At 43.9% G+C, this 8,570-nt stretch overlaps 1 protein-coding gene across 1 annotated transcript in view; it reads right to left on the reverse strand.

The window, feature by feature from the left end:
* The window catches only part of cacng8b (calcium channel, voltage-dependent, gamma subunit 8b), a 29,957-nt gene extending 23,803 nt beyond the window's left edge, over nucleotides 1-6,154 (reverse strand). Inside the window, exon 1 of the mRNA XM_086311542.1 lies at nucleotides 5,787-6,154. The gene's annotated coding sequence lies outside the window, so the exon portion shown is untranslated. The remainder of the gene's footprint in view (nucleotides 1-5,786) is intronic.
* Nucleotides 6,155-8,570: the final 2,416 nt, after the last annotated feature.

The raw sequence follows: 8,570 nt of genomic DNA on the forward strand, positions 1-8,570 counted from the left end.
GAGGGGCAAGCCGCACCTAGACCCAGGAGATGTAACCCTTCTCTCTGGGGTGGAGGCAAGCGGACCACCTCCTTATCTGCAGTAGCAGGGAGGCCCCGCATCCGAGACCCCAGTCTGACGGCCAGCACCTCCTCCCAGCCCCCCAGCCCTGACGGCTAACAGAACCGGGGTGAGTGAAGACCTCAAACCTCCCTACGCCCGCTCATATGTAGTGTTGCTGTGTGCTGTTCTAAAGTGCATTTAAAACTCAGGAGAGCATGGTACTAGCTTCCTCTCAGAGAGCAGCACGGCTCTTCCCGAAAACCCTTAGTGTCTAAATGCATTTAAAATTGAGGGTAGGGCACCAGCGCCAGAGGTGGGTTGGAGTACACCGACCATCCTCTGGATGCTGTAAAACGTGCCCACCCCCAAGGCCCTATATGTATGTGTTATGTGAGAGTGTGAGTAATGTGGATGTCTAGGTTGCAGAATATAATTGAGGCACAGGCGGCCAGAAGGGGACAGAGGGGGAGTGCCCCCCCTGCACCCTGGTGACATACCTGCACCCCAAGCCCTGCGTGTGTGGGTGGGTGTGGTAGAGCGGGAATAGGGAGGCAGCTGAGGATGGGGAGGGAAGAAAGGGAGGGGCAAGCAACCTCACAATCTGGAACCCACCAGGGCAAGGGGGCCCAGGCCCATCTGGACCGGGGCCCGCAGCAGCAGCACCGCCCAGCCCCACAGAGTCCGGGGCAGCCCACCCGACTCCATCCCAGAGAAAACTGCACCCACCCCATCATCCAATCATCTCCCAAACTACACAGGACAATAGACACCCAGGTTGAGTTCATTCTCCACCTCTCCTATATCTCTCCCCCCACCTGCAGAGTGAGTGATTGATTATTGTACTTCATTCTGTTTTTGAATCCCTCTCCCTCTTCACTTTTGCACCTCCCTTAAAGTCTAAATACACAATGTCATGCTGTGGCATATTTAGTTCAGTTCACATTTATTTATTATTTATTTCATTTTTTTCCAGTTGATTTATAATCTATGTTCAAAGAAATGCACTTAAATACAAATAAAGTAACAATAATTAATAGGTTTCACCATAAATGAGTAGTTCAAATGTGGTGCCTGTTTTCTTTATGATTTGGTTCCTGTTAACAAAATATCAAACTTACCTAAAGCCCAAGCAGGTGATTTAAAGATGTTTTAACTGTCTGACAAACAGGCCACCAGGTGAAGGCATCACTGTGAGGGTGTTAGGTCCGGGATGCTCAGATTTATGGCAAAGGGGAATGTGTATATTACAACCACACAAACTCCAGTACTATCCAGAATTTATCACCACTTATGCATCGTGTAAGAAATGCATGAAATCTTCATTAATGAGAAGGTAAAAATGAGTCCCCAACCCCACTAAACAGAATATCAACATATGTAGCATATCTAAATATGTAACTAAAGATACTAAGTTAAACACTTGCCGCATCATCTTCATTATTTCTTAGGTTGATGCAGTGATGTTATGGGTGTTTTTTATTTTTGTATAAACTGAAAAACAAAGAAAGATTTAAAAAATGATAAATGTTATAATTAATACGTTTGTCGTTGATAGATCTCGGCCAGTTGTTTAAAAATATGATATTCAGATTTTCTTTCAGACATGTGAAACATAAACTGATTTCCTGAACATTTGTTATGTTTGGTGATTTATTTACTCGTCTACGCTCTGTCCACCTCTGCTTGGATCAGCTGACTGTGTTGGGATTCCAAACACGCCTATTGCCAGAAAAAGCCACCAATTGTATCTTTACATTTTGCAATTAAAATGGGAAGAAGTGCAGCGATTTAATAAAACACTTGCAAACATAAATGTAAATAAAGCATGTAAGCCAAAAACAGTTCGTACAATTCTAACGACTTTGAAAGTCAATATTTGGTATGACCACCTTTATTTTTCAACTGCCTGAACTCTCTTAAGCAAGCGTTCCTGTCATTTCTTTGAGTAGTCTTCAGAAATAGTTCTCTGGGATTCTTGAAGGACATTCAAAGCACTTCTTCGGATTTTGGCTGCCTTTTGTTCTGTTCTCTGTCAAGATGATCCCAGACTGGTTCACTAATGTTGAGTTTACTATGGATCAGTCCTGGACTAACAATCATGGTTTGGCTCCAAGGGAGACCAATCCATTACTGACAGTGTTCAACTGTGGGTTTTTCTATCCGGCTATGTTTTTAGTGCACTGGCAGTGTGTTTGGGATCATCGTCATACTAAGAAATGAAGCTGTTATCAATCAGATGCTTTCCAGATGGTACTGCATGGTGGATCAGAATCTGATGGTACTTTTCTTCCTTCCCAATTTGATCAATTCTGACAAGATCCCCAACACCAATGACTGAAGTGCAGCCACAAACATGACAGAGTCTCCAGCATGTTTTACACATGGCTGTAGACACTCACTGTTGTACCTTATCCTGACCTCCTCTGTACATTTAACATTACTCATTGCAAACCTTTCAGTTGATTACAATGGTAATGCCAGCTGTATCAAAAAACTAGGAATTCAGGGTAACAACACAAAGTACATTCAAACCTGACTCTTACTGCCTCGTGGCAGCTACACCAGTCACCATCATGAGGTTTTGCTTTTCCGAGTGTGGTTTTTCCTGCACTTGTGGGTGTCATTTTTCTTCAGTGTGTAATGATACACTAGGACGCTTGGTTCCTGTGACATCCCTAGGTTTATGAGAATACACATAAGCCTATTTAAGAAACTGTTGAGCAGAGTTTTCTCAAGATCTGCATACTAGATAATTTCTGGATCGTTTCATAAATAAATAGGGAAAAGAGTTGATGACAAATGTAAATGAGCAAACTCTTGTGGACCTGGGGTCTGCTCTGTTAATCACTCAGCTAATCTCAAACAGATGTTTAGCAGATAGTCATTCATTTATTTACTCATAGGCTTAATAGTAGAGTGATATGTCTGCACCTACTCTGAGTCACATAATCTATTTCATGTGTGAGCAGCTTCAATATTCTAATATAAACAACTAAGACTCTCACTCACACCTACACCGTTTTGTAATCTGTTTGTGGGATTTAGTTACAGGTGCTGCAACCTGTATCTACAGCCTTGTGCTGGCCTATCAGACATGCTAACACGGTTTCTGTCGTGTTTTTATGCTGCATGCTCCTGCACACACGGACAGGTCAGCTAACAGCATATCACTGACACAACACGGTTCAATCACAGGCTCTTACAACCCTGCTCTTAGGCTATACAAGCTTAAACAAAGCACTTAAAAACACCAAAGCTCTGGGTTAATTGATGCATGGGTCATAGCCACTGAGAACGGAGTCATTTAGAATGCTTTGGATAAAAGCCTCTGCTCACTGGAGTTATAAGCAGTGTTGTGTATTGAATGTAAGCTTTCCCAATACTGCAAGACTTGCTACAAGTGTAAGTTTAGACTTTTTCTTTAAATATGCAGGAGTTTCTTTTTACTAATAGGGTAGAGATGAAAAGTTATGCAGTAATGTGAATGAACATTAGATTGTTAAGGGGCTGTATTTCAAACTGAGGCATTTGTGGCTCTTGTACAGCACTGGGCTTCCTCCTGCACTAAAGAGAGGAATGAACAGTGTGAAATCTCAGACCATCAAGAAAATTGCAGCAAAGGCATTGATCCTCTGAACAACAGCTACATGACAGATGTGATGATCATTGCAGAATTACTTCTCCTCAAAGGGAGAAAGCGAGATATAGAGAGAGAAAGAGACCAACCAGGAGTGAAATTTAAGCGAGACGGGTAAACGAGTGGAAACAGTCAAAAGTTAGAGATCCTTTCCGATTGTTGTGGACCGCTTGAGCATTAGATGATTATAATTTGGCCAGCGTTAAATCACACCTACAGCCTGTTTGGGCTACGCATCAGTATTGACTGCAGTGAGTCACCTTAGAGTGTAAAAAGCAGATCTTAGAGCCAACTCAGGGGTTTTGAAAGTGATCCAAAGTCCACAGAGACGATCATCAAGGCCACACGTACATCACACACACGGCACAGACGGTGTTTAGCACGTGGGAGGCGGAGGAACTGATGGGGTGTGACAGGGCCAAGATCACTTAATGAAAGAATCACTGATAGCTGATAAAGAGGTGGGCGGCAAATGGCAGCAGCGTGATACAAAAACGACACCTTTGATTTCTCATCAGACATAACCGAACCTTTTAGGCCCTTTCGGTGTGCAGTGTGTAACATGAAACTTGCACTTGCACTGTCATTAAGCCACACAACTGAAGTTATAGCGCAAACAGTAACTGCATGCATTTTCGCAGAATTACACGCAGTTAATTAATGATTTGAGGTGTAGTTAAGAAATGAACAACTTTAGGCTCTCATCCATTATCTCATTGCTGATAATATTTAAGAAATGCACAAATATTTCAGTTCAGCTGCCACCCAGTGGCAATCGCATTTGGCATGATCACAAAGGAAAAGTTCAACAGCAAACTTGTAACATCAAGTGACAGAAAACAAAACAAAACAAGGGTATAAATGAACAGTGTAAAAGCAGAGCGCTGACGGTCATTTATGCTGGCTTTTTAAAACCAAAGGCTGGTCCCCAAACGGAATAGATGCAGCACTCAGTGAGAAGCTGAGCTTAGTGGGTATAAACTTGTGCTACAGTCATCAACACTGTAGGCTAGCACAACAGCGTATTTCTCATTGAATAATGAACATTTCTGAGAAAACACTCAGAGCTGTAACCTGCCATGGGCTGCAGGCACAATGAAGACAGGTATAAGTCACTGTGCTGTTTGCTGACAGTGCACAGAAACTCCTGAATACTGCAGTGCACACTCCTACATAATTTCCAATTCAAGACGTTTCAGTCCTCCTTTAGCAATGACATGATGTGAGCTGTGATGAATACTGAATGGCTGATCGCGTGCCAGGTGTTCGGTGCCCTTTACCTCTGGATCTGTCGAAGCTGCACAGGTTGTTCAGTGAGAGAAGACTGTGGAAAATAATGGAAAAAAATACGCGTCTGATGCAATGATGTGGCCCAGGTTCAACATGGAGCCAAGATGAGATGCTGGCCCTGCACTCCAAAGCGGTGCATAACACACTGATGAGACACATACGAGCTCAGAGCCACGGGGCCGAGAGCGTGCAGAGCTGACTTATAGTGATGCGGACTGCGGTGCATTTGTTAACAGAGTACGCTACACACATCACCCTGCCTGCATAGGCTGCACGGTGGAAAATGGACGCCTAGCATCGAGAGACCAGTACAGAGAAAACTCAGCGGACTGGGACACGAATGACACACCGAGACTCGCATTCGCACACGCTGAAATAACTCTCCATCCTCGGGGAAGCGGCCGATCATGTCAGCGAACGCAGCAGATATTTTAGTCTCCACTGCTGCGGCGTGAATGCAGGCAGAGCTTAAAAACGAGCTATTAAAATGATCATTTGCATAATAGACGTTGCGGTCGCTAATTATAGACCCGCGCAAAATAGGTGGGAATATTATCATTCAGCATTTAATCAGAGAGAGAGAGAGAGAGAGAGGGAGATGGAGAGGAGTGGTGGAAGTCTGAGAAATATTATTATTCTTTTCTGGAATTACGATATCAACACTGTCAGTAGTGTGTTAAGTTGCAGGCAACGTGAAACAAATCAATGTGCTATGAAAATGAGCCTGGATGAACTGTCATTCATTAAGCTGCAAAGTCAAAACAACAGTGTCTCAATGCAATTATAATCATTTTAAAGAAGCTTACGGCGGTCTTACCTGCAGGCTCCCTCTCTCTCTCTTTTTTTTTTTTAAATTTCCGAGCTTCGCAGCGCCTTGCACTCCCAGAGAGAGAAGGGGATGGAGGGAACAGGAGAGAGGAGGTGGACGGCGCTAAATAACGGGTCTATCGAGGCAACAAAATAAATAATTAAATCGAAAGGGGTGATTAAAAATCATGAATTTAGGAGCAAAAAGAAAAAAAAGCGTGAAGTCTCAGGTCCCGGTTAAATTTAAGTCTGAGGTGGAAAATGGTTCAGTGTGTATATATTAAAAAAAGGCTAGTACAAAACACGTCACTGAACACGGATTTGTCTACAGTGGATGTGGCCGCTGCTTGTGTGTACTCGGGGAGAATGCGTCTCCCCCTCCCCTCCGGTTGGATGAGCGCTCGCCCGCCTGTCTGCTCCTCCATCGATTTCTTCCACACTGCGCGCGGCGCGAGCAACTTGTCGCATCACACTAAAACTCCACGCTAAATGTGAATGAGGTTGGATCGTCGACACAAGATGAAATCTCCCACAGTAGCCTATGTTGTGCTACGAGATCACTACGAAGGCATGACCCCCCTCACCCCCCTCTTATATTGAGGGAATTGGTCTGGATGTGCTTATTGGAGCGTGTGCCACACGCTCATGGTTGCGCGCTCGTAAGTAGCCTATTATGACCAGCTCGTAAGTGCGCGAGCGTTATTGATGTCGATATTTCTTTTTTCCTTTGCTGGAGAGCGACTTGATGGAGCGCCAGTGGGACACTTTTCCTCTGTAGTGATGATGCTGATGATGAGGGCCGCGCTGGTAGTTCTGGGAAATGGAGCACAAGCGCAGCCCTGCAGAGAGAGGGAGAGAGGAGGAGGGGGAGGAGTAAGAGAGAGAGAGAGAGGGGGGGGGGGGGGGGGGGGGGGGTTATAAGACGGAATCAAACATCCACAGGTTAATATCAGTGTATCAGCAATATCAGCAAAAACGGAAATTCAGCAGTAGCGCTGTAATATTAGTGGTAAAATGATCAAATCATCTGGGGAAATTACACAGCTGGTGTGGGATCTCACTGCTGATGGTATAGATCGGATTATTTCACGCGCAGATCTATAAAAATGAAGCCAGAGCTGCTGACCTCACACAGCATTTAGTGCGCATAAAACAGAGTGAGCGAACAATGACCTTCAATAGCTTTAAAATGGCTTTACTGCCTAGTTCAACCTTTCCCTCCCCCCCCTCTCTCTCTCACACACACACACACACACACACACACACACACACACACACACGCACGCACGCACGCACGCACGCACGCACATACGCACGCACGCACGCACACACACACACACAGAGGGGAAGAGGCAGAACCTAATACAGACTGACAGGTCTTTCATGCAGTAATGGTGATGGTGAAAAGAGAGATCCACTCAACACACACACACACACACACACACATGAAACTTTGTATGTACACACACAAACAAAAGGCAGGGGAAAACAGAAGTCAACACACGCTCACGGTGTAAAGTACACTATTGCAGAAAAGTGTCCAAACAAGCACAGGCCACGGTTTAATCTCACTTGTTTGCAGCTACAGTCGGGCTTCATTCATCAGGAGAGGCGCTCGCACACAGGAAACCCTCAGTCCAGATGATCACACAGCAGAGTTTACACATTGTTTTAGTTGTATTGACTGTGGATGTTTGACTTTCTGATGTCAAACCAGGCATGCTGCACCTCCTATGCATCTATGCACATGTTTAGCATCTTGCGCTTCATTTTTAATTAATAATGGTTTCAGTCAGAAATATGTGTGTTAATTTTTTTTCTAAAGATTGATATGAGTTACAGCTTGGTCATAAACCACAACGAGGCTGTTGCACTGTACGTATTATTAGTTCACCTACACAACGCCCTCCTTTTTTGTACTTCCTTTGTGACCTTCACCAAAAACTGGCATTTCTGTCTTACTGTGACACGCTTTTAAAAGACACAGTGTTCAGCACAGACATCCCTGCTTTTGGAGACAGGAATAAGTAAAAAAAAATTTTTTTATATCTCTCACTGTTAATTCTTATCCTTTTTTTCAAGTCTCACTGTGATAAACACAAGTACACATGCCAGCAAATGCAGCCACACACACACACACACACACACACACACACACACACACACACACACACACACACACACACACACACACACACACACACACACACACACACACACCCATACAACACTCTGATCAATTGTTGCCCTCAGGCTGTGCTGGCGTGCTATGACTGAGGAGGGAGTCTAGTTAACACCCAGTGATTCATTGCAGTACAGCATCCATCCACTTGCAGGTTCCCTCAATCAAAGAGAGCAGCCAGAAGCCAGGACAATGTCTAATCACATGACTACAATATTGTAGTAGTAGTAGTAGTGCTATAATATATAAAATAATTAAAATGAAATGGCAACATTTTGAACATCTAACAACAGAAGTGCAAACAGAGCACAATCAACCCACATTAAAAGTTTTGTACAAAAGTGTTGTACAGCAGAGCAAAGTGAGTGTCAGAGACCAACTTTTTAAAAGCAGTGACTTTCTTCTGCATCATATAGCACCAGATTAGACAGCATTAGTATCTTTGAAACACTAAAAAAAGGATTCTTTTGCCCATTTTTTATTTTAGAAAGCTGGTAATGTGGATGAAGATCAGGCTGTTCCGCAGAAGCAAGCACAGCTACACTCTTTTATATAATCATGAGGCAAACGAATCATGAGGCTAGGGATAGAGATGGAAAAACAAAGAGTTGC

Source organism: Aulonocara sp. 'chitande type north' Nkhata Bay, linkage group LG11 (genome assembly GCF_057382095.1).
Source record: "Aulonocara sp. 'chitande type north' Nkhata Bay isolate Kocher_YH1m ecotype deep benthic linkage group LG11, A_spYH_male_GT1.1, whole genome shotgun sequence".
NCBI classification, from domain to species: Eukaryota; Metazoa; Chordata; class Actinopteri; order Cichliformes; family Cichlidae; genus Aulonocara; species Aulonocara sp. 'chitande type north' Nkhata Bay.